This window comes from Lissotriton vulgaris, chromosome 5 (genome assembly GCF_964263255.1).
Source record: "Lissotriton vulgaris chromosome 5, aLisVul1.2, whole genome shotgun sequence".
NCBI lineage: Eukaryota > Metazoa > Chordata > Amphibia > Caudata > Salamandridae > Lissotriton > Lissotriton vulgaris.
The window spans coordinates 1,137,399,799-1,137,426,528 of NC_141693.1; the positions used below are offsets into that span (position 1 = coordinate 1,137,399,799).

The window sequence follows — 26,730 nt, forward strand, 5'->3', positions numbered from 1 at the left end:
GTTTTTTTTATGTTCGTTTCTCTGTATTCAGACTCTTAGATTCCCAGTGTGATCAGTGCCATCTTGTTGCTGGTTTTAGAAACTTATACCAAAGATTTGTTTATTGAGGTCAACCTGCTTGCACCTTCCTCCCATGTACCCTAATCAATTGATAATCATTTGTGAATTTCATTCATTATGTCTATTTGTCAGTAGAGCCAAACAAACTGGAACTGGGCCTAGGACATGTTTTCTATTTGTCAGTAGATGTGGCTTGTTTCTAAGAGGTCTCTTTTCTAAATGCCATACCTCAGCAGCAATTTCAAAGTAAACTTTATTCTGCCATAAAAGCACACACAAGATAATAAAACATAATCTAAAATTTCATCTTGCACAAAGGTCATATACAATGTGTTTTTTATTTAAGATTTTATAATAAAGTGTTGTTAAATCTAAAGCAGATGCGCTGAATCCTATCGAAAACTTTAATGTTCGAGAATAACCATCAAAATCCATTTCGCCTCCAAATGTGAGTTTACAAAATTAAGAACCCCAAAAACATTTCAAGTGAGCCTGGGGACTACAAAAAAAGTAGACCATCCTTGTACTGTCTCACAATAGCCATTCACAGCAACAGCACCAAGAACGGTGTCTTGGCACTTGATACAAAGGGCAAAACAGAAATATACGTGGCTAATGCTTTTGGTTTTTGAGATTTGGGCATAATTAGGGGAGAGGAGTTGGCCTAACGGCTAGGGCGATTGATCCCAAATCTGGGGAACCGGTTTCGAGCCTCGACAAGGATGTGCAACAGTCTGTGATTCTGGTCAAATCACTTAATCTCCCTGTGCCTAACAAAAAAATTCATGTCCTCATGTAACGCAACTTGTGCTCGTTTTAAGCGCTCTGATACCCGGTACCCTGGGGTCAAGTTTGCGCTATATAAAACTGTTAAAAAAAAAAAAAAAAGAATATATCAATTGATTGCATGGCCTAGCGAGCATATAGGCATTTAGTCATACAGTGCTCCAAGAACAATTCTTTAACACGTAAGTTAGGGTTAGAGCCAATTGTATGAGGGGATTTGGAGACCAAGGCTGTCAAAAGTGACATTCTGATACTTTAACAATTGTATTTGGTCCACCCTATCTAGTATCAAGCAATCAGAAATAGAACTTCTGATCAAGCCGGCCTCTGGGGATGACCATATTTTAACCCACAATTATAAAGGGGCTAATCCAATCTGATCTTCCAAATCTGGCAACCCAAGCTGAAAACTGGAACTGAAAGTAGTGTATGCAAAAATTAATTTTCTGCACGTTGTATATGTATCCTATTGCCCCCCTAGAAGGTAGCACCATATACACCTGCTGAAATGCACTTGCTCTTGTAGGGATTCAGCATTTCTAAAATTGATTTGTTTTGGAGCTGGTGGGGGAATCGAAAAAATAGGCTCAATATTCCTATTAAAAATCTGACATCTCGGTGATAAAAGAGGCGTCCAACTTAACAGCTGATTAAACCAAATCCCTAGATAGTAAAAAATGTTTACCGTTAATAAAACCGAATCCCTCACATTACAGGTCTTTGACTTGGTACTGGGATGTCTGCATGTCATTAGATCTCTTTCTTTCTCTTTCATAATCTTTTATTCGGTTACCACTAGTTTTGCAACCATAAAAAGTAAAGAAAAATGACAATGAATTGATAAAAAGAAAATTCAAAACAAAAAGTAAAATTTCCACAATACATAAAGAATCAAACGATATTACTGACGGAATCAAAATCAAAAAATAAATTAAGATTGATTGAATAAAATATACTACGAGAACAAATATAAAACTTGAAGATAACAGTTGCATACGTAAGAATAAAATATGTGAACATGTAAAAAAGATTAACCAAGAGCACGACGGTTCGTAATACAAGCTTTTAAAAAAGTAACTATGCACTTTGCAAAGCATTCTGAGTCCAGGAGCTGTAGAGACATAAATGCTGGGTGACACGACCTTAGGCCAATTAAACGGAGGAGTGGTAGAATCCAGGACTTTCGTGGTAACTTATAGAATTTGCAAAACAAGATAGTGTGGATTGTTGACTGGGGGGATACACCGTCACAAGGGCAGTTCGTGATGGCATTCGACCAGCTCTGTGTTTGTGAAAAAGAAACCAAACGAAAGAAAGAGTTGAAGCGAAACCTTGTCAAAAGATATTTCTCGGTGTTGGACAGGTGAAACTATAAATACGGTTGCATTCCTATATCAGTCTGGACTGCGCGGATTTGGGAATTGGAGGGTTTTAGGATCTCAATTGAGCCACGAAGTTCTCTTAGGTGTCCCAAAAACATCCTCTTTAGCGCCTTTCTCGAGATATCCTCCATACTAGGTGGGTCCTCGAAGAAGGAGCTACGACCAAGGTCTCTAAAGAAGTTCCCCACATAAACTAGCTATGGAATTTTTTGCCAGTTTGTTAAGTCCATACAGTCCATGATCAAAGAGTGCGTTAGATGGCACTCGACTTTTGTCCATATACGGTGCCATAAAAGAATAGATTGGCAACGAATGGTGTCAATAACATAGTCCATACCTAGCTCATTATGGGATGCATATGTTGGCGCACTTTGTGGGAGCGCCAACAAATACTTGACAAACCTGTTCTCTATCGTCTGGATTGGATCTATTGAACCATATCCCCAAACTCCCGCCGCATAGGTGGCTACACTGTGACACTTTGCGTAGTAAATCTTAAGCAGTTCCGTGGGAGCTGGTTTACCGAGTTTCCTGGAAAAGGAGACCAGGGACGTTGTTGCTCGCTGGAAGAGAAGTTTTCTGCTGGCCATGGCTTGTCTCCAACTTAGTGTCGTCCACCAGTATATCTAGATACGGGTAAACGGATGTTTTTTCCAGCCTTGTTTTCTCAACAAAAATTGGTTTGGGATTCTTGACCTTGGGGCCAATATGCATAACAAAAGTCTTTTTTATGTTGACTTTAAGGCCAAGAGAGCCCATAAATGAACAATATTTATTAGGTTGTTTTTGCAGTTGGATCAAAGTTCTGGGAAAAATGACCGAGTCATCTGTGTATAGCAGTGTTGGAATTGGGCGGTGATTAATCTGAGGTAGATCCTGGCTCCCTTCTAGCATGGCCACCTCAAGGCCGTTGGTATAAAGATTAAACAAGAAGGGAGCCAGTACGCAGCCCTGCCTGACCCCTTTTGTGATGGAAAAAGATGGGGACAGGTCGCCGTTAACCCCAAATCTGACACACGCCGTTGCATCGGAGTAAAGTTCTCGGAGAAAAACAATGAGGGCTGGGTCCTCCCCAAGGTCCCTAAGGATTGCCCATAGTCTGGAGTGCAGGACGCAGTCGAAAGCTGCACTGAGGTCTACATACACGAGAAAGATGTTACCCCTTTTGGCTCCCACATACTTCCTAATCAGGAGGGCAAGGTTCAAGGCCTGCTCTACGGTCCCAAGACCCTCCTGGAATCCGTATTGCAGGTCGGTCATGATGTTATTGGTTTGGGCCCAGGCTTGAAGTCGTTCCAAAACCACCCGACCCGCAACTTTACCCATGGAGTCCAGGAGGGAGATAGGCCTGTAGCAGGCGGGATCGTTACGGTTGCCCTTCTTGAAGATAGGGAGCAAAATGGATGTTGACCATGATTCTATCAGCCCGGTTGTTGTAGCTGCCGCCAAGACCTGGGTAAGGAGTGGAGACCACACGTCAAAGTTATGTAGAAAAAAGTCCAGCGGGACACCGTCAGGCCCAGGTGCCATGCCGGATTTTGACGCTTTAAGGGCTTTGGCGACCTCTGCATGGTCGAAGTAGATGTTAATCGGGAAGCTGCTACTCCCCGGCTTACTTCCTCCACGCAGGTCCTCCCCGAGAGGCTCAGGTTGACAGTCCCCAAATTTTTTGGGAGAAGTGGGTGACCCATTCAGCTGCTGACACTGCGACATCTAAATGCTGCCCCGTCGATGAGTCAGCCAGAAAGGGAGATCTAATAACACGCCAAAAAAGGACGCTGTCTTTATTATGACAGCTGTCGTGTAGTTGTGACCAGAGGTTTTGCTTAATTTCCCTCCTGCGTTCCACTTTGGCTAAGTTGTAAAGTTTCCTTAGGTTGGAAATTTCCAAAGTGTCCCTCGTTGTTCTGCGGAGGGCTGCCTTTAGATTGGAGAGTGCCTTACGGCACTGCGGGTTAAACCATCTTTCAGTTGTACACTTTTTATTTTTGTGTTTGCCTATGAGCTCCTCTCTGATTACCGCCAAGATCTTCTGGAAACTGGCCATGCTTGTTTGGGGGGTAGAATCTGGTGCTAAGCAGTCAAGAACCCAGGGTCTGGCTTTTGCAAGAACCCTCCCGGTGATTACGGCTGGATCTATCTTTGCCCATTTAACGGAGTAGCCATTCACCTTATTCATAGTTAATGAATTATGTGTTAACAAACTGGTGATGTTAGATTGTAAGGAAACATTTTTTGGTACAACTACGACGCTAATGGGAAAATGGTCACTACTGACATCAGACCCGGTTCGAAAATTTGCCACTTGACCCTTCATACTCTGGGAGGACATGATGTAATCGATGGTACTTGACAGCCCCCTACCATGAAAAGTTGGTGAAAGGTCAATTGAAGATTCTACAAGATCATTGGCGAAATCAAGCTCTAATGAAAAGAGGCACTCATTTAGACTATTTCCGCAGATAATGTGTGCAAAGTGAGACAATGGACTGCCATGCTCATCCAGTAGGCCACAGTTTCAATTTTTATAATTAGTAAACAGTGGGAGATTAAAATCGCCACCCCAGACCACATATACTGGGGTTGTCGAAAGCTTATTGCCCTGAGTTATTAAAAAAGTGGTAATTTCATTGAGGATATTTATACAATCCATTGTTTCAAGATTATTATTAAAGTTAACCAAGAAGTAGGTACTATTATTATTAAAGGTTAGTTGTAAAATTTGATAGCTCTGCTCTTCTTTAGACCTACATATCGTTGTGGGAGACAGAGTATTAGCAACATAAACTACCAGTCCACTCTTTGGTCTACCCGAGACACCCTGACTAGCTGGTGTGTGGAATGTTTTGTAACCCACTAGATGATAGGGAGTAGTTGACCACGTTTCTTGAAGGCAGACTATCTGATGCTCATTTACCGTGTCTAACCACGGCTGCAGAGTCATTTTTGTACGTAAACCTGCAACATTCCAATACAAGATTGAAAAACTCCGGTTAGTAGTAAGCAGAGGTTCATTTGGCTGAGGAGGTAAGGTTTCAACTGACGAGAGGTCGGGTGCACGCCTGAGCGAACACACCGAAGAGACCATGGTCTCTATCCTGTGGTCAGAGTCCTTGATCTGGTGGAAGGGCGTTTGTACAGATAGAAACCACCGGGGATCTATCCACCATTGTATTGGAATAGGCAAGAGCAGTATCTAACGTAGTTCTTACCTCGTTAGCATTTAGTGTAGTCGGGATTTATTGTAAAATAGTATGGCCTTCAGTCGGGTCTAATTGTGTTCCAGGACTGGATAGAACACCAGAAACTCTAGGGACCTGGCTTATGATATCTGGGGTTGCTAACGGTCAATCAACCATTTCCAGGCAATCATAGCGATTTCTGGTTGGAAAACCCCGCCATCCCTCCATAGGAAAGTGAACTCTGCTTGGTTGCCAAGACTGAGCCTGCCACTCCCTGCTCCCGTTTCTATATCTATTACCCACATGATTCCAGGACCCTTCTGGGGCTTGTTGCCAATTTGAAGTAGGGAAATATTGATAGCTATTCACTGGAGGGTAAAAGGAGAGACGTTGAGCATCAATTCCCCCCTTTTTTTCCAGTGATGGCCAGGAACAAATATAGTCAACTGTAGTTGGATCGTCACAGTTTACTATAATACAGTCACCTTGTATTGTTGTACGTTCGTCCCCGATCCATGTTACTCTGCGGACTGTAGAGATTCTACTTGAGTAACGGGGCTGTAGGGGCCAGTTTAAACTAAGCCACTGCAAAACCTTGTTTTGAAGAGACCAAGATGGTTCATCTGTACCATCGGATAGCTCTGGGACACCAGTGAGAATAACCGTATAGGGGGACGCCTCCGGTGGAAGATGAATGGGGCGCCTGGGCCACGCTCCCTTTTTTACCTCCCCCGAGGGATTTAATCCCGGCGTTTTAGGTGTAAAAGGTGTCTGATTTTAATTGGCTACTTGGGCAGGACCTTTCACCAGTCCTGAGGGGGCCTGGGACGGGACAGTGGCCGTACTAAGCGAAGCCAAGCCCACGCCAGGAATTGACTGGGAAGAAGCAGATGGTGTATTGGGCTTAGGTTGTGTGGTAGAAGCCTTAGCAGCTTTGGTCGGCATACCTCGGGGACCTGGTTGTGCCGATTGAGGAGCTATATTTGGAGGTTTAGGTTCCCCCCCTGTTTTGTTTGAACTAGACTGGACTGAGTGGGTGGCATAGCAGAAAGTATCGCTATCTATTTTTCGAGGTGTATTAAACTGCGTTCCAGAGGTTTTAAGTGGTGCATAAGAAGCTCCTTGATGCTGACTAATAGGTATGGGGTGGTGTTGCAAGTCCTACTAGAACCCCCCGCCTGGCCCATGATGGAAGGATTATCGGGCGTCAACTAAATTAATAGGAGAGTTGATAACCTTTGGATCACTAAGGCTAGAATGGACAGGCTTCCCCCCCACCCCCCACCCCGGTCTCTGAAGGGGCACCAGATCTGGCTAGACTAGCGTTTTTCTTGCCTTTCCCCCGTTTTTGAACAGCGCCCTCCCTAGTCCCACGAGACTGCTTGACTGATGCGGTCTCTTGCGATTGGCAGAACTGTAAGTCTGGGGTGATTTCAAGGTCCTCTGACACATGGGAATCTAGCGAAGGCTGGGTGGCTGAGAGATCCACCGTACAAGGGACGGTATGGATTTCTGCTGAAGACATGAGGCAGGTGGAAGAGCGTCTCGCGTTCGCAAGGTCTTGGGATACCCTGCGCTCCAGCAGAGAGATACTCTGATCGATTGCCTTGTTAGTTTGAGAGATGAATTGGTCGATCGGACCTGTAATCTGGGCGACGCTCATTGCAGTTTTACTCCTGCTCCCTCTGGTCATGGTGGCCTAGCCTAAGGTTTACACTATATTCCGTAGAGACCTAGGAGATGGTTCTTAATATAGGTCCAGCTGTGATTTATACAGTACTTGTTGGCTGGAGGGAGGATGTTCCTAGGATAAATAGAACACTTTACCTTGTGATGAACTAAAGGGGGTTGCCAGGTCCGGTCTTACCGGTCACTAACGGGCAACAACGAGGCCGCACTTGGCCCGGGCTTCGCCCGGCGTCCCGCGAGACGGGACTAGTGACGCTTTTATGCGCCTCCTGGCGCAAGGGTGATGCCGCTCGGGACCTCAAGGGCTGCCGGGAGTTGTAGGCAGCCCCTCGCCACACTCCACACAGCGGCCCGGCTCGAGATGGTAACAGAGCAGCTGGGCGGCGGGAGACAGGCGGGAGGACCGGAGGGTCTCTGGAGCAGGTCAGTTTTCAAAAGCGTTTGCACAGGGTCAACTGGTTGGAGTGCCAAAAATGTCATTATATAAGACTTCGAGAATTTTACTTTAACGTCGGGATCCTCCATATACATTCTAAAAGGGACTGAGGTCTATTTGCATTACACGCAATCAAAACTGCGTCCTCTGTATATAAAAGTGTTTTTTTGGCCCATGCGAGGTACATCTTCACCATTTTCTACTAGATAATTACTAATGCTATTAATATAATGCATACAAATTATATCCAGGATGCAGGTCGACCTTATGTTTGGGAAGCATTCACCTACAGGACAATAATGGACTCTGACAATAGAATCCTGATCCAAATGAATGAGAAGTGTCAATAAGTCATGTTCCTCTCCCATTTTAACCATTAAATCCCACAACTTGGTGCATTTTACAAGATCGAAGGCACTGGATAAATCTACAAAAGCAAGATGGACAGACCCTTTCTTAGCCTTCACATACTTCCCCCAGATTACGTGGAGATTTAAGGATTGCTCAGGCATCCCTACACTATGTCAAAAACTAAATTGGACATCTGATTAGAAGTTATTTGCAAGTGCCTAGCCTTTGAGGCGGGACAATAAAATTCAACCTAAAATCTTGGCGCTGGAGTCGGTCAGAGAGATCGGCTGGTAGCAGGTCGTAAGAGAGCGGCCCCCTTTTTTAAAAATAGGGACTACAATGGCGATCTTCCAGGCTTGGCCTGTGCACTAAAGATATAAACACATTTGTGAATAGAGAAGCCTATAAAGAGGAATTTGATTTTTAAAGAAAATAAAAACATTTAAAATACTTTGGCACCCCATCTGGGCCTGGGGTCTTACCTGCTATACATTAATGTTTAGCAATGATAACCTCCTGAACTACAAAGGGAAATTGCAAATCACACAGAGAGAGAAGTGAATTAGTCATAGCCTCATGATAGACATATCCTCTTGAGCAAAAATTCTTATAAAATGCGAGACCCATGGCTCTATTGGTAAAACAGCATCAATACTAGGATCATCATGCTCCTTAAAGAAGGGTCTGTTAATCACTTCCAAAATGTTGTGCTATCTTTTAAATTTCTGCCCTCCTGAAGATCGTCCCAGGCTTTAGTGCTAATCTCAGCCATCTTTCAGAACCTATTTATAAAAACTCCTGGCTTTCTTAACTTCAGATTGTACTCTGGTATGTTTTTTCAGTGTAGCTAACAGGTTTCTGTGTGCAGCTGTACAAGCAGAGTTAAACTAGCTATGAACTGTCTTCTCCAGACGGGAGTGGAGAACATGAGATTAGTAGAGAATATTTTACAGATTTTTGAAAATTCAAGCTGGTTCAAAGCCAATCCCAACTCATCTGAAATATAGGCTGTTTTGGAAGCCCTTGCTTCATCAACAGAAAGGTGACTAAATGCAACTGGATTCATCTTTTCCCTATTTTAATCTAATACCTTTATTCCCAGTCCGCTCAAATTATCAAGCAGATTTGCTTTCGTTATTTTAATGAGGAAGTTCAGTTTAATAAAAAGGGGCTTGTGGTTGTGTACACACCTACTAGTTATCACTAAGTCAGATAAGGGCCTAATTCATTTGACAAAAGAATATGATCTATAGTACTTCCCATGTGATTCCCTATAAAATTAGCAACATAGGCATTTTTTTGTACTGTAGGCATCGCTAGGGAAAACCAAATTGTATTTAAAAAACATCATTTAATGAATCGCCATAAACAGATTGAAAAAAAATGGGTGGAGTTAGCAAATTGATCATCACTAATGCCACAGACCCTGGCATCTGAAAATGCCACAGACCCTGGCATCTGAAAAACTGCATAAAGTGATATTAAAATCGCCGACCCAAATAATTTAAACAATGTGTCTACCATTTTAGAAATATCTTTTAGAAAATCACGTAGCTGGTCAATAATGTCCCTAGATGACTGATTGTTAATTCAATTTTATTATAAAAATTTTTAATGTATCACAATGACCCCGGAGTAATAAAAAGGTAACAAGAAAGTGAGGGAAAGAGCAACATTTTGTAATCTTAATATCAGTAATTTTGACAGAGAAATGTGGCCAATCCCCACGCACTTGCACTGCCTGCCTTTGAAATCAATGCAAAACAGTTGATGGACAGAATACAGAACAATGTCATACATTCACCCCAGTACAGAGATCTGGGCCTAAATCCATCGTTTTTTTGTACTCCACACCACCCCAGTTCAGACATCTCCATATGCAAATCAGCCTTGACCCTGTGCCTCATGGGAACAGGCCAGCCCGAACTGCCAAGCCATGCCTTTCCTGGACCGGAATTAAGCATCCTAGGACCGGTTTCGGGGTTTCAACCGAAAGTGCGCATCCCATTAGTCGGATCAAACTTCTGAGGCTTCGGCGCCGAAGATGGCTGTCGAGCCGAAAGGCCAAGTCATGGGCGTAGAGACGAAGTCTGCCGCGCCGAAGACTAAAGTGAAGGTGGTAGATACTGGCGCGTCGGCGCCGAGGACGGTCGACGCCGGCAAGGGCCTTGTCGACCCGAAGAAAACTCTCGGTGACCCGAAGAAGCGAGTCGATGACCCAAAGGTCCTCTCTGCCCAGCGTCCGCATGACAAGGCTAAGGGCGCTGCACCCCGAGAGTCGACTCTGAAAGTGGCCTCGAAGGACTCTACTCCGAAAGTGGCCTCGAAGGACTCAGCTGAACCGGCGCGTCCATTCGCCGCGTTCCCCAAAAAGGTGACAGACTCCCTGCAGCGCATCAGTGCGGCACCGCGGCGGTCGAACTGAAGGACCCTCCGCCTGCGAAGCCTGTGGAGAAACCTGTTAAGGCATCCACGCCGATCCTCTTTACCTTGCCGCCTAAAACGGCGCCGAAGGCTTTCGCTCCTAAGGCAGTGGCCGGCGTGCCCGAAAAGGTCTCCTCGGCGCCGAAGGCGTTGTCGGTGGTCCACGGCTCGCGACCTCGACAACCTTCGGAGGATGAGCATCAGGAACACTTCGACGCCGAAACGGGCAGGCTTTCCCTTCTGAAGCGGAAAATATCCCCAGAACCCCAACTGGAGTCTTACAAGATCCCTCTCAAGAAGAAGAAGGACTCTGCTTGCTCTCCAGTCTTGGTGGAACCCCTTTCACCACAGACTCATGATGTGTCACCCCCTTACTCCGATGTGGACGCTGGTGAGGGTGATGAGGAGGATGAATACAGTTATCCAGTCTATACAGACCCTGAGGATACAAATGAGCCCTGGGCAGCTGGTGGTGACCCTGGGGATCCTCATTCAGGACAAGACCCTCAACTCTTTTCTGCAAAGACTTCACCTACTGAAGACTCTGCTGCTTTCAATGCCCTCATTGAACGGGCTGCTAACAATCACAATGTCCAGCTGCATGCTGACCCTGTGGATGTGGATTTCCTCTTTGACACTTTTTCAGTATCAGAAAAGACTGTAAAAACTCTGCCTATGCTAAAAGGTGTTTTAAAGCATGCTGCTGAGATCTTTAAAGAACCTACCAGGGCGAGGGTGATAAACCCTAGGATTGACAAGAAATAAAAGTCGGTTCCTACTGATCCTACTTACATTAAAGGACAGTTGCCTCTGGACTCCCTTGTCGTCTCGAATGCCCGGAAGAGGGCCAATTCTCAGACTACGGGTGATGCTCCTCCCCCAGACAAAGAATCCAAGGTCTTTGAGGCTTCGGGGAAGAGGGTAGCAGCACAGGCAGCCAACATATGGCGCATCTCTAACACACAGGCCCTTCTAGCGCGCTATGACAGGGCGCACTACGATACACTAGAGACCCTGTTGCAACACCTGCCTGATCAATACAAAGATGGGGCTGAGATGCTGATTCAAGAGGGGAAGCTAATCTCCAACGCTTCCATTAAGTGCGCTCTGGACGCTGCCGATACCGCTGCCAGAGCTATAAACACCAGTGTTATGCTTCGGAGACATGCCTGGCTGCGAAACTCTGGATTTTAGCCAGACATCCAAACCACCATCCTGAACCAAACGGTTAACCAGATCACCTGTTTGGCCCAGAGGTTGACACCACCCTAGAAAAAATTAAAAAGGACACTGACACTGCAAAATCCATGGGTGCCTTACAGTCCCAGCAGTTTCGGGGTGGGTCCTTTCGTTGCTCCAACACTAGAGGTGTCTCAAGGGGTCAGCTTTCCCAATCCACGCAATACTACAAGGGCAACACCCAGACTATTTATGCCAACAGGAGTCGAGGTGGATATCGCGGCAACGGCAGAGGACGTGGCAACAGCTTCAGGTCCTCTACCACCAGCAAACAGTGACGCCTTGTCACTGCCCCCGACCACACAACACCGGTCGGGGGGAGACTCCAGCAGTTCCTGCCCGTCTGGAAGTCCATCACCACAGACAGGTGGGTCAGAAAACGTATCCAATACGGTTATTGTCTGGAGTTAACATCCACTCCACCCAACATGCCCCCAAGGAACCGTCCTATGTCGGACGAGCACTTGCACTTATTGCAGCAGGAGGTCACCGTCATGCTGCAAAAAGGGGCAATAGAACTCGTGCCTATGCAAGAAAGAGGCACAGGGGTCTACTCCCTGTACTTCCTAAAACCAAAGAAGGACGGGTCCCTCAGGCCCATCCTGGACCTCAGGCCACTCAACTACTACATCCTGTCAGAGCACTTCCATATGCTGACCCTGCAGCAATTGCTCCCGTTGCTCAGGCAGGGGGATTTTCTCGCAACTTTAGACCTAAAGGATGCGTATTTTCACATTCCACTGCACCCTTCACACAGGAAATACCTCAGGTTCACCATCCAAAACCAGCACTACCAATTCAAGGTTTTGCCTTTCGGTGTCACCACGGCACCCAGGGTGTTCACAAAGTGCCTGGCGACAGTGGCGGCGCATCTCGGGAGACGAAACATCCACGTCTACCCCTATCTGGACGACTGGCTCATCCAAGCGAAGTCAGCCCAGCAAATTAAGACTAGCAACTTTTTTTGCGGATAATCCCAGTGCTGCCACTCCTGAAGTCACAGGGCTCCGGAATAAATCCACTTTCTGCCCGCCTGGGCATAAAATTCCAAAGGAGATACTAGTCTTTGAGAAAACTGTACTGTCAGCTATTTCGGCCATGGAATCGCAGAAAACATTTGTCAAATTTAATACCTCACTAGAAGAGAAGAAAGCTCTCGCAGATTTAAGGAACGATCCCACTATCACCATAAAGCAAGCCGACAAGGGCGGAGCTATAGTGGTGTGGGACACTACCAACTATAATGAGGAAGTCCTGAGGCAATTAAACGATCAGGAATGCTATAAGAAAATTCAGAAAGATCCCACATCTGAATTACAGAACCAGTTGTTCTCGATCATTAGAGAAGGCTTTGATCAAGGCTTTGTAGGCCCAAAAGAACTGGAATTCCTACAGAAAAAACATCCCAAGATACCTTTATTTTATATCCTGCCAAAGGTACATAAAGATGCAAACAAACCCCCCGGAAGACCAATCGTAGCAGGCTGTGATTCATTACTCGAGCCCATCGCCAAATATGTCGATGTGTTCTTGAAAGAATTCATGAGCCTAGTAAAATCATACCTACAGGACACGACGGACTTCATCAATAAACTTGAGCCTATAGAATTCTGTAAGGGCAGGGACATACTGGTCACCTTGGATGTCAATGCCCTTTACACCCAGATTCCGCAGGATGAAGCCATAGCAGTCCTTACACATTTCCTGGAGCTAAGAACTCGACCAGTACAGGTACCAACCAAATTCTTGATTGATCTGGCATCCTTTGCCTTAAAAAAGAATTATTTTTGTTTTGGGAACGACTTTTATTTTCAGATAAAAGGAGTAGCGATGGGGTGTCCTTTCGCCCCTGAATTGGCTGTTCTTTTTATGGCTCTCTATGAGGACACTTTCGTTTACAACAATAACCCCTTTAAAGATCTCATTGGAGCGTGGCTACGCTTCATTGACGATGTTTTTATGGTATGGAAGGGCACTGAGGACGAACTGGAAAGCTTTTATAACTGGTTGAACGCACGGACAGGGGATATAAAATTCAGCATATCCTCATCGAGAGAAAAAATATCCTTCTTGGATGTGGAAGTCTTCCCGAATGAAGGAAAATTATCCACATCGCTCTTCGTGAAGCAAACAGATAGGAATAAAGCCCTCCTGTTTTCAAGCAACCACCCTAGGAGTCTGCGAGAGAACCTACCACTGGGGCAATTCCTTCGTATCCGAAGGAATTGTGCCCTGAATGATGATTATAAACATCATGCAAACAACCTAGTGAGAAAGCTATGCGATCGTGGATATCCCAAGAAATTGGTTTCCAACTGCATGAAAAGGGCACGGTGGACTCCAAGGGAGTCCCTCCTGGAACGACGCATTAAGCCTCAGCTGAAACGCCAGGTGTGCGTGACAACGTTCTGTCCCAATGCCAATCAGCTAAAGAAAGTGATAAATCAAAACTGGCACCTCGTGAAAAATCTTGAAGAATGCTTAAAGGAACCCCCCCTGTTTGCGTTCAAAAAAGATAAGAGCATTGCCAATTTTGTAGTAAGAGCAGCCACTCCCAGACAAACACCTCCGACCATCAGACAAATGATGGGACTAAATCCGATCACAGGGCACCACAAATGTGGCACCTGTGTATGTTGCGAGTCCACTATAGAGGGAGCTCTGTTCCAGCACAGAGGCATCTCATGGAAACATGACACCCACAGTAATTGTAAATCGAAATACGTGGTGTATGGAATCGTTTGTCCCTGTGGACTCCTGTACATCGGGAAAACAAATCAAGAGGTAAGACAAAGGATTTCCCAACATAAATCCAGATTAAAAAATCGGGTTGAAACAGCTCCATTGGTAAGTCATTGGAACAGACTGGGCCATCAAATTAAGGACCTTCAATGGACCATAATCTCCAAGGTGGAGCGCGACCCCAGAGGAGGAGACTGGGATGCCAGACTCTCCAAAAGGGAGGCGCTCCTAATTGTGAAGTTCAACACGGCCGTCACTGGCCTCAATGAACTATCAGAGATGTATAAACTCTGAAGTGTCTGTTGATTTTCTGCCCTTCACCTGGCCTCATCTGTCCGCCTCTATATTGCGTTTGAATTATGAACTCAAACCAGTACCTGGTGCCCAACCGGTACACTGTCTGTAGATTGCAGGATACATGCGCCGGTATTGCAACACTGCTACCTCCCCAGCGCTCACGCGCCAGAGAGTAGCGTCCCACGTGGACTCTGCTATATTATTGGACCATACACCGGACCCGCTATCCACAGCGCATGCGCGAAGGATCAGCGCTTCGGAGACGCCAAACGAGACGAGGAGACTTCGTTCCTTAGGTGCATTTCGTTTTAAACGCGGAGCATCTTAATGCTTGTGTTATCCCGATTTGAGGGCCCCGTGGTGACTTATACTTTGTGGCTCTATTGCAGGAGTCGAAAGATTATCATCCAGCATTCGTCTAAACTCGTGTAGGACGTCTGCCTTCCAATTTCAAAAGCCTACTTTGTACAGGTACGATTCCCCTTCGACCCTGTGTTTTTAGATTTAGGGTACCAGTCCACCAGGGTGGCTTTCAATTCCTTATGCCCCGCTTCTTGTCTTTACTCACAGGCACCCCCGACCTCGTCCGCCTCCACCTTCTAACCAAGACAGTAGAGAATCACTTAGTCCCCGGTCCACTTTGATCAAGCGAGGTAAGAACTGGTCCTCCACTGCTCTTGTGAATGCGTTTCTGCTTAGTCTTAACACTGGAGGCTAATTGCTGCCCTTCACTCCTCAGTGTGACTACGCCCCCCACAGTGAGCGCTACCCTCCGCATCCCAGCTTTCTACACCTGGCAAGTGGCCTAGCAGACCAGTAGGGTAAGCTGTGTGAGAAAATTAGTCTCGATGCTGAAAGGTTTCTTATAAAGGTCTCGAGTATAAACCTGACATGGAGATATTTTTTCTTTCTAGATAACTCCTCCGGCCCTGATGAGAGTCCCCCCATTGTATAGGACTCGAAACGCGTAGGCCCCCTGCAAAGTGCTGCTCTCTCTAAAAGTGAAAAACTTAAACAAATGTGAATTCGAATGCTCTAACCTGTGTATATACAATGTGTGACATCATTTAAGTTGTTCATGAGTAATCTCGTGTTGTGTATATATGTATAGATAGATGATATATTACAGATGAGTATTGGTTGAGCAGCCTTTGTTTCCTTCCTTCTGAATTCTTTTTTCTCCCTTGTGATTTTTCTTTTCCCTTGTGATAACTCTTTAATTTATGTACATATGGATGTCTGCTTTTGTATGTGTGTGATATGGATGACTAGCTGAATGAGTGTTGTATAATATAATGGTGTAGTACTGTATAAAATGTAATAATCCTTTTGAAACAATTTCCTCTGAATTGATTGAATAAAACGCTATTTATTAGCAATATCCTAGGTTGGAATGAGTTTTTCTAGCCTATGAACAAAATTGAATGTTTATTTCACACATCAGTTTTGGCATTTTCTTCGGTTTATTATGGCGACAGTGGCGGCACATCTCAGGAGACGCAACATCCACGTCTACCCCTATCTGGACGACTGGCTCATCCAAGCGAAGTCAGCCCAGCAGTGTGCCGCCCACATGTCCCACACCATTCACCTTCTGCACGATCTGGGATTCTCACTGAATTACCCAAAATCCCACCTCCAGCCCGCCCACATACGGCAGTATCTGGGTGCGACCATAAACTCTCTGGCGTCCACATCACAGCCGAATTCAGTGAGAGTCAGCAGCATTCAATCGCTGATCCAAAAATTCAGACCTCAACACTCGCTTCCAGCAAGTGTTCATGCAGTTAATAGTCATGATGGCCTCCTGCATTTCCATAGTCCCACATGCGAGACTACATGTGCGCCCGCTTCAGGAGTGCTTAGCACGTCAGTGGACTCAGGCTCACGGGCAGTTGAAAGACCTAGTGTTGGTGAGCGGTTGGGCATACAACTCTCTGCATTGGTGGAATCCACGAAACCTTTGCAAGGGCCGACCGTTCCAAGAGCCTGTGCCACAGATCATCCTGACGACGGACGCTTCTCTCCAGGGATGGGGAGCGCATGTACTCCATTACACTGTGCAGGGACTATGGACGCAACAGCAAAGGAAGATGCACATCAATGTTCTGGAACTGATAGCGATCTTCATGGCACTAAAAGCCTTCAAAGTACATCTGTGCAACAAGGCCGTGTTGATCCGGACGGACAACATGACGGCAATGTACTACATTCAAAAGCAGGGAGGAACACGCTCTCCGCAGCTGTCTCATCTGGCTCAGAGCATGTGGAAGTGGGCCATTCAGAGGAACATCTTCCTCATGGCAGAGCACCTCCCGGGCTAGGACAATCAGATGGCTGACCTGCTCAGCAGGCACAGCCACCAAATGCACGAGTGGGAGATACATCCATCAGTTCTCCAACCGTACTTCCGAAGGTGGGGTCATCCAGAGATCGACCTCTTCGCCACAAGGGAGAACACAAAATGCCAAAGCTTCGCCGCCAGGTTCCCACACCCACAGTCGCAGGGCAATGCGATATGGATGAACTGGTTAGGCAAATTTGCGCACGCTTTTCCCCCAGCACCTCTGATACCGCTGGTGGCACGCAAGCTCAGGCAGCACTCGATGACTCTCATCCTGGTTGCTCCAACGTGGGCTCGCCAACCATGGTACACCTCGTTTCTAGAACTGTCCGTGGTACCGCATCAGAGGCTACGTCTCACACCCAGCCTTCTGACGCAGAGCCATGGCGACATTCAGCATCCAGATCTGCAACAGCTCAACCTGGCGATCTGGCTCCTAAAGTCCTAGAGTTTGGCTACCTGCACTTGCCTTCTGACTGTATGGACATCATTCGGGAGGCAAGGAAGCCCACCATCAGAGCATGCTATGTGGCAAAATGGAAGCGGTTTGTCATTTATCGTGCAGACCACAACATTAACCCGCTAGATGCTTCTATTCAGAATATCATCTGTTACCTTTTCCATCTGTACAAATGTAATCTGGCCTATGCTTCCATTCGCATTCATCTATCTGCAATGGCCGCTTATCTCCAGAATAGGCAGCACCTCTCCCTCTTCAGGGTGCCTGCCATTAAGGCTTTTCTGGAAGGACACGAACGAGTCATTCCTCCGCGGACTCCACCAGCTCTGGAGTGGAACCTCAATTTGGTCCTTACCAGGCTGATGGGTTCTCCCTTTGAACCACTGCATTCCTGCGAGATTCAGTTCTTGACGTGGAAAGTGGCTTTCCTCATAGCAATTACATCGCTACGGAGGGTTAGTGAATTACAAGCCCTAACTATCCAAGAGCCATTTATTCAAATTCATTCCAACAGGGTAGTGCTTCGCACTAACCCTAAATTTCTTCCCAAGGTTGTGTCTCAATTCCATATCAACCAGAGTATTGAATTACCTGTTTTCATTCAAAATCCCGAGTCATTGGCGGAGCGGATGCTCCACACCCTTGACGTCAAAAGGGCCCTGATGTATTACATCGATAGGACCAAGGATTTTAGGAAAACTAAGCAACTCCTTGTCGCCTTTGCACCACACCACAAAGGTAACCCTATTTCCAAGGCTGGTATTGCTAGGTGGATCGTTAAATGTATCCAGATCTGCTATCTGAAAGCAAAAAAATACCCTTACCAATCCACCAAGAGCCCACTCCACCAGAAAGTTGGGGGCCTCTATGGCATTCCTTGAAACATTCCTTTGGAAGACATATGTACAGCAGCCACATGGTCTACCACACACACATTTACAAAGCATTACAGTGTTGATGTGCTCTCCAAAAAGCAAGCAGCTGTAAGGCAGGCTGTTCTCAAAACACTTTTCCAAACTGCTGCAGCTGGCACGGGCGGCCGCCGCTAATGGAGGGACTGCTATGTATTCTATGCACAGATATGAATTCAGCAGCCCACATGCCTCGAACCGAATATGCTACGTACCAGTGTGCATCTGTTCTTGGCATGTAGGGCTGCTGACATTCATATCGCCCGCCCTCCACCCCGGCGCCTGTAGCAGCTGCAGAATTCACATATACTTCTAGCATGGTCATCATTCACTGAGTTTCACTCCATCTTGGCCACAATGGCTAAAAACAATCTGAGGATGGAGTCTAGGCCCATGCGCACTGTAGTCCAGGGGAGAAGCCACCTATCTTGTGATACTTCGAAGACTCTTCCAGGACAACAATGTGCAATCATCCGGACCCAACACTAGGCGGCGATCTATGCAAAGATATAAATGTCAGCAGCCCTACATGCCAAGAACAGATGCACACTGGTAAGTAGCATATTCGATCTTGACCACATATAATGTCATGAGCGTTCATGAAATTTATAAAGTCAGGGTTTGAGATTTTTGAACGAGCTCCCACGATATTCCAAGAAACTGTGCTTAAAAACTAATTCTGTCCTGGTGTTTCTTCAAACTCGGCTGGTACCACTTGTCTGAGGCTGGAAAGAAATTGTTCCTGTATACAAACATCCCCTGTTAATTGGTCATAATGAGATTTGTATGTTACAGGTATGCAGCTACGTTACTGGGTGAAAAGAGTATGTTTCAGGCATGGTTGCTGTAGTTCAAGTTCAAGTTCGGGTATTTGTATAGCGCACTGCTCACCCAGAGGGTCTCAAGGCGCTTGGGTGAGGAGTTCATTATTTGTCGAATAGCCAGGTTTTGAGTTCTTTTCTGAAGGAGATGTGGTTTTGAGTAAGGCGGAGATGGGTGGGGAGTGAGTTCCAGGCCTTGGCAGCAAGGAAGGAGAAGGATCTGCCACCCATGGTGGATTTTCGGATGCGCGGGACAGCGGCGAGGGCTTGATTGGACGATCTTAGTTGGCAGGTGGGCTTGTAGAAGGACAGTTGAGAGTTGAGGCATTCGGGTCCTAGATTGTAGAGGGCCTTGTGTGCGTGGGTGAGAAGGCGGAATGTAATTATTTTGTTGACGGGAAGCCAGTGAAGGTCTTTTAGGTGTCCGGCGATGTCATCTTGGCGAGGGATGTCTAATATGAGTCTCGCTGATGCGTTGGAGTTTTTTCTGTAAGTTTGCTGAGGTTCCGGTGTATAGTGTTACCATAATCCAGTCGACTCGTGACCAGTGCATGGGTGACAGTCTTTCTTGTCTCGAGGGGGATCCAACGGAAGATCTTTTTGAGAATGCGAAGTACGTTAAAGCAGGAGGATGAGACTGCGTTGACTTGTCTGGACATCGAGAGAGAGGAGTCTAGGATGAAGCCAAGGTTACGTGCGTGGTCTGTTGGCGTGGGTGCTGTGCCCAGAGCGGAGGGCCACCAAGAGTCGTCCCAGGCAGAGTGGGAAGATCCTAGGATGAGCACTTCCGTTTTGTCTGAGTTGAGTTTTAGGCGGCTAGGTTTCATCCATTCGGCTACTTCTTTCATGCCTTTGTGAAGATTCGTTTTGGCGGTGTTGGGGTCTTTGGTGAGGGAAAGTATTAGCTTCGTGTCGTCGGCGTACGAGATGATGTTGAGGTTGTGTTGACGTGCGATGGATGCGAGTGGGCTCATGTAAACGTTGAAGAGGGTGGGACTGAGTGAAGATCCTTGTGGTACTCCACAGATGACTTCAGTGGCTTCAGAGTTGAACGGGGGGAGTCGGACTCTTTGGGTTGCCCCAGTGAGGAATGAGGTGATCCATTCAAAGGCTTTTCCTTGTATTCCGATGTTGCTGAGGCGTTGTATGAGGGTGCTGTGGCAGACTGTGTCGAAAGCGGCGGAGAGGTCGAGTAGAATGAGGGCCACTGTTTCTCCGTTATCCAGTAGTGCTCAGATGTCGTCAGTCGCTGCAATGAGGGCGGTTTCGGTGCTGTGTTTGGCTTGAAACCCGGACTGAGATGGGTCGAGGGATTTGTTGGATTCAAGGAAGGCAGCGAGTTGTTTGTTGACGGCTTTCTTGATGACTTTCGCCGGGAATGGGAGAAGGGAAATGGGTCGGTAGTTTTTAAGTTCAGAGGGGTCTGCTTTGGGTTTCTTCAGAAGGGCGCTGAGTTTGGCGTGTGTCCAGCTCTCTGGGAAGGTGGCATAGTTGAACGAGCAGTTGATGACATCACGGAGATGGGGTGCGATGATGGAGTCTGCTTTGTTGAAGATGTGGTGGGGGCAGGGATCAGTTGGCGAGCCAGAGTGGATGGAGTTCATTAGGCGGATAGTGTCTTCAGTGGAGATTTGGTTCCAGGCGGTAAGGTTGTTAGTTGGCGGTGTAGGATCTGAGAGGGGTGGGGAGGGTTGAACGCTGGGAGTATTGTCGAAGCTGTTGTGGATGTCGGCAATTTTGTTGTAGAAGAATGAGGATAACGTGTCGCAGAGGTCTTGGGAGGGAGTGATGTCGTTGGATGCAGCGGTGGGGTTGGTGAATTCTTTAACGATGTTGAAAAGTTCCTTGTTGTTGTGGGAGTTGTTTTCGAGACGATTCTTGAATGCAGCTTTCTTGGCGGATCGAATCAGTTGGTGGTGTTTGCGGGTGGCTGCCTTGAGGGTGGACATGTTGTCGGTGGTTGGGTTTTTTCTCCATGTTTTCTCCAGGATACAGCAAAGTTTCTTTTAAGGTCATCATTGAACCAGGGAGCCTTTTTGCTGGCTGATGTGATCTGGTGTTTTTCCAGGGGTGCTAATTCGTCAGCACTGTGGGTCATCCATTGCTTGAGATTGGTGACTGCTTGGTTTGGGTCCAATGAGCGGGTGGGAGGGTTTTGGTTGAGTGATGTGAGGAGTTGGTCGGAGGTTATTTTGTTCCAGTTTCTCCGAGGAATAAGTTGTGGGTGGTTGTGGGTCAGGGTGGTTTTGTAGCTGAAGTGAACACAGCTGTGGTCCGTCCAGTGGAGAGCTATGGTGCGATCGAAGGAGATGTGCTTGCTGGAAGTGAAGATAGGGTCGAGCGTGTGTCCGGCTACATGGGTGGGGGTGTCCACAAGTTGTTTGCTGTAGATACACATGCTTTGCATACTCCTGCCATCTAGTGTAGGGACCGGATGTTTGCAAGTTGTTTTTCTTCAAAGAAGTCTTTCCAGTCACGAGGTAAGGTGACTTCCCCTTTCGGTGATAGTATGCATCGGCATCAAGTTCATTGTTTTCTTTCTTTTTCCACCATTGGATACGGACGTGTATTGCTGCTCTCCGGTTCGAAACCATTCTACAGGTTTTACTCTACCCTCACCAGTATTGTTTCCGTACTCGTTTCCCTATTTTCCACATATCGAATCGGTCAACAAATTATCCATTTTCGTTTAAAAACCTCGTGGGCGGATGTTGGGCCTTGCTGTGTCTGTCCAGCCTTCTGCTGATGGAACGGACTCCATTCCAATTCGGTCTTGGGTGCCACGCCAAGTATATACGATATATTTTTAGAAAAAGGGGGGCCTAGGGAAGCAATATTTAGGGACCAGGTAGTATCCTATCCCAAATCCAGAACTGCAACAACACCAAGGAAACTACCGGTCTATAAATGTCAAGACAAAGAAAGACTAGCACACGTAACATCAGAGACCATGCAAACCCATGATCACTGAGGCAAAATAAATCCCATCAGCCCACCACAGTGGCGGAGCATCGTCATTTGGGAGTGGTTTTGAACTGTATGACTGGTGTGGCCCACACCTTTCCAGGGGGGACAGCTACACTTAAGTCATTACTAGTAGCTCCTCCAACCACAGTTAAATTGTGTTCAGTGGTGCTGATGATTTGCAGTGCTAAAAAAGTGTAAGGAAAAAGGTGCAAAAACATTCTAAAATTGACTACTAAGACACAAAAAGCTTTAATAGGCGCTATCTTAGTGTCATGATTAAAAGCAATCCTGATAATTTGAGAAAATAACTATCTAAAGCAATAGAGACCAATGTTTACATGTTTCAGCCGAAAAGGTGTCACTAACCAGGCTTTCTTCAGGACCAGATGGAAACTTCGCTACTGCAATTACCACAAAAAAACTGTGCAAAAATTTTTTTGTGCAAAAACATTTTTTAAACACTAATATAATCGGTATGATACATCCTACCAGTGTGTGTAACTCAGGATTGAGTAGTCATAGGATCTATCACTGGTGGTGTTAATTCCTTCCTATAAAATAAATGTGAGAGTGATAAGCATCAGACTCCAGTATACAGTGTGCAAGTCAGTCACAGTCTTGGCTAACATACTATCAAGGCGTAGACCGAATCCTGCCCCTTGAGGTGGCAAAAAACACACAACTCTAAAAAGAGAAAAGAAGAAAAAGGGATAAAGAATTGGATTGCACTCACCCAGCTTTATGTGGTGGTATGCCTCACCTCACCTGGACTCTGCTCAGTGTAGGAGGCCCGCTCTGTAATGTGGGTAGATACAATAAATTACACAAGAGTATAATACCCCTGTGTCCTTCTCCCAGCTTATATACAAATGAAAGAAACCTTGTGGCTGCAATAGCCTTCTGACCATGGTGATAAGCTGACATATTTGTAAATATTAAAAGAACCCACACCCATATATGTGAAATACCAAAGATGGATGGTAAAGGTGAAGGGGTGCTTCAACACATTCCTTTGGTTGGATTAAGATGCTTTAACAATGGTTCTCCTATGGTGTTGTTACTGGTAGGAGTAATGTGTCAAAGTTTAAATTGGCCTACCTATGTAGATTACAAAATACCAAGATATCGCAAGACAAAGCTCGGCATGTGAATTGCAAAATACCAAGAAACGCATTACAAAGCTTGGCATAGCACTTGTCTGCATCTCCAAATCTGTCGGGCACAGATTGTTTCGCAAGTGTATTTCTTTACTCTGGCTGAAAGCCCATCCATAGGAAAGTCCGTAACAATACCCCAACTACTGTACAGATATCTTAATTGTTGTTGTTGCTGCCACACCAAGTACCCTCACACAGACCTACATCAAGTTTGTAATGTGTGCCTCTCCCCGGAGCACGAGGAGGAAGACTGCGATGCTTGCAAATCGTTTTGGTCCAAGAAGACTCTACTTGATCGTTAGGCGCAACGTACAGAGAGGCAACGTCAAATCATCCAGCACACTCTGGAAGAAGAGGCCCTTCCGTTCCAGAGTCTGATTCCGAGCTCGAGATTGAGCTGGAGTCCGAAGATATGCCTCGGGGACAGCGTGCTGTGCGAGTAGCAAAGACCCCTTGCCCCCTAAATCCTCTTCCAAAATACATAAGGCTATCGCACCACCTCTACCTTCCGGCCAAGGTCGGCACCGAGACAATGTTTTCGACACCCCCCCTTCTTGGCTTGGCAATCAAACAAGCCATCAAGCCTTCCGGCTTGGGACTGAGTCGTCCGACACTATCTTGGGATCCAAAACCACCAGGCTCCAAGGACAAATCTGGTTCGGAGCAGAAATCATCCGCTCCAAAACAAACATGCTTCTGAGCCGAAACCCTCTGCTCCAAAACAGAAACACGCTTCAGAGCCAAAACCTTCTAATACGAAAGACAAGTCCCTTTCGACGCCAAAATCTAAAGACAGTGTCTCCGAGCCTCCGGAACCAATTTTAGACGTTCTTTATGCCAGATTGGATCTTAAGCAGAAAAGGATTTATATTAATCCTGATACTGGACACCTTTCTGCTAAAACACCAGCAAAACACAAGTTTTCTTTAGAAGATACTCCCAAGATCCCTCTAAAGAAGAAGAAAGACATGGCTACCAGCCCTGTTTATCCTGCCCCACAACCCTCCTCCTCCACCATCTTCTCCACGGTTAATTGAAGATCCCTTACATATAACACCTCAGGTATCACCACTTACAGATCCAGTTAGAGATCATGGTGGTGATGATATTCATTTGACTGTAGATCAGTGGAATGATTACACCATTGACCCTCCAGTAGACAATGACCCAGACGATTAACCTGCAAAGCCAACACCACTAGACAATAGTATGGCTTAAACACCTCATTGCTAGAGCAGCGGAGTATCACAGGGTGGCCTTGCATAAAGAGTCATTAGAGGAGGACTTTTTATTTGAAACACAAGAGTCCACACACAGGTCAAGTCAAACACTCCCTATGCTTAAACGCATGATAAAGCATGCAGATGATATCTCTGAAGACCCTGTCCGAACATGTATTTTAACTCCAAGACTAGATAATAAATGTAAACCTTCACCATCAGATCCTGTATTAGCAAGGGACAATTTACCTCTCGACTTCCCACTAGTGTCCACAGCTTGTAAAAGAGCTAATTCACAAACGTCTGGGGATGCACCTTCTCCAGACAAGGAATCTAAACTTCTAAATGCCTCAGGAGAAGCTGTTCAAGCTACTTACCACTGGGGCATCGCAAACCCATGTGGCCTACTAGCTTGATACAACTGGGCACACTGGGATGAGATGGAGCAACTGCTCCAACATCTCCCACACAAACACAAAACTAAAGCACAGCAGTTATTCGAAGAAGGGAAAACTCACCTCTGTAACTCTCCAATCAGATGTGCTTTATATGCAGCTGACACCATAGTAAGAGATCAATTCCAGCATTCTCCTAAGGAGGCATGCATGGCTTAGAATCTCGGGTTTTACGCTTTAAGTCAATTTTAAACACAACCTTTGTCAAGGAGCTCCGGTTTGGTTGTGTAGTCGCAGTCCTTAGAGAAAATAAAGGACACCAAAGTAGCAAAATCCATAGGAGCACTCCAGTCCCCATCCAATAGAGGCTCCTTTCACTGCTCATTTTACAGAGCAGGGTCTAAAACAACATCCTCAGACCAAAATGCTTCCTCTTTTAAAGGCAACAATCAATCCTCTCCTTCTAGAGATTCTATAGAGGAGGATATATAGGAAACATTTAGAAGGGTAGGGGTAAAGGTGCCACACCGCGTAACACCCCTTCCCCCAAACAAACTGTGACTTGCCCACATTTCCCCATCAATTAACACCTGTTGGGGGAACTCTTAAACAGTTTCTCCTCATTTGGCAATCTATAACAGACCAATGGGTGCTCGACCTTACCCAACATGGTTATTGCTTGGAGCTCACCACTAATCCACCAAACATGCCACCTTGTGTTCACAAACTGTCTTCATATCACTTAGAATGCACTTCTTGTTTGAGTAACTATCTTAGAAAAGGGAGCCTTAGAACCAGGTCCATTACAGAACTACGGTACAGGGGTTTACTCTCTTTATTTGCTCATCCCCAAAAAGGACGGATCATTAAGACCAATTTAGGATCTCAGAGAGTTAAACCAGTACATACTGTCAGAACATTTCCATATGGTAACGCTACAACAGATCCTTCCACTTCTATAGCAAGACGTTTTCTGATAGATACATCTGCCGTGTGGATTCCTCACCTTGTGAATATCCCCCTTGCGCCAGCAACATTCGGAAATTCTTTTTCGTAGCCTCGCGCCGACGTGGATAGGACGTCACAGAGACACGGCTCCGCTCGCGACTCCGCTGACGTCACCGACGCCCATAACAGGCCCACGCCGGCGTGATGACATCAGTTCCCTTTTTTCCGCGTCGTCGACGCTAACGGTTATCGGGAATCTCTGTAGCCTTTTGGTACCTTGTTGCCATTTTGTTGGTTAATTCTGCTTCTCTGTATCCAGTTTCTTCGAAAATGTCATCTAAGAAGACCGGATTCAAGCCCTGCAGGGAGTGCGGTAAAATGATGTCCATTACCGACCCCCATGAAGACTGCATCTGGTGCTTAAGTTCCGACCATGATGTGGAGGATTGTTCTTCATGTCGGAAGATGAATCCGAAGGCCCTGAGGGAGAGAGAAGCCAAACTTCTGGTTGCGAAGGTGAAAGCTGGAAAGGAGAAGTCGTCGAGGTCTCGTTCTCGAAAGGCGAGGTCGAAGTCCAGGGCGAGGTCGAGATCTGCTTCTCGAGAGAGGTCGTCTTCGAAGTCGGCGTCGGATCATGTTTCGAAGTCGAAGAAGAAGCACAAGAAGAGGAGACATGAGTCCCGACGCCGGTCTGGTAAGGAGTCGGGCTCGAGGTCGAGGTCGAGGTCACCGAAGAAGGTACGTTCGAAGGTGGTTACCCTCGAAGTCTCCGAGCATGAAGGTGAGGCCTCGCCATCTGAGTCGCGTGGGCGATCTCCATCTCCGAAAGCTGCCCCGGTTCAGAGTCCGTCTCCGGCGCCGTCCCCGGCCCGTGATGAGGAAGAGGCCCGGGAGGATGTGGATTCCGCGCCTGTCGAAG

The 26,730-nt window shown here is 46.4% G+C and overlaps 1 protein-coding gene across 2 annotated transcripts in view; it reads left to right on the plus strand.

Moving 5' to 3' along the window:
* The window catches only part of TDRD1 (tudor domain containing 1), a 1,954,313-nt gene that overhangs the window by 485,082 nt on the left and 1,442,501 nt on the right, over window positions 1-26,730 (plus strand). The gene's annotated exons all lie outside the window — the stretch shown is intronic.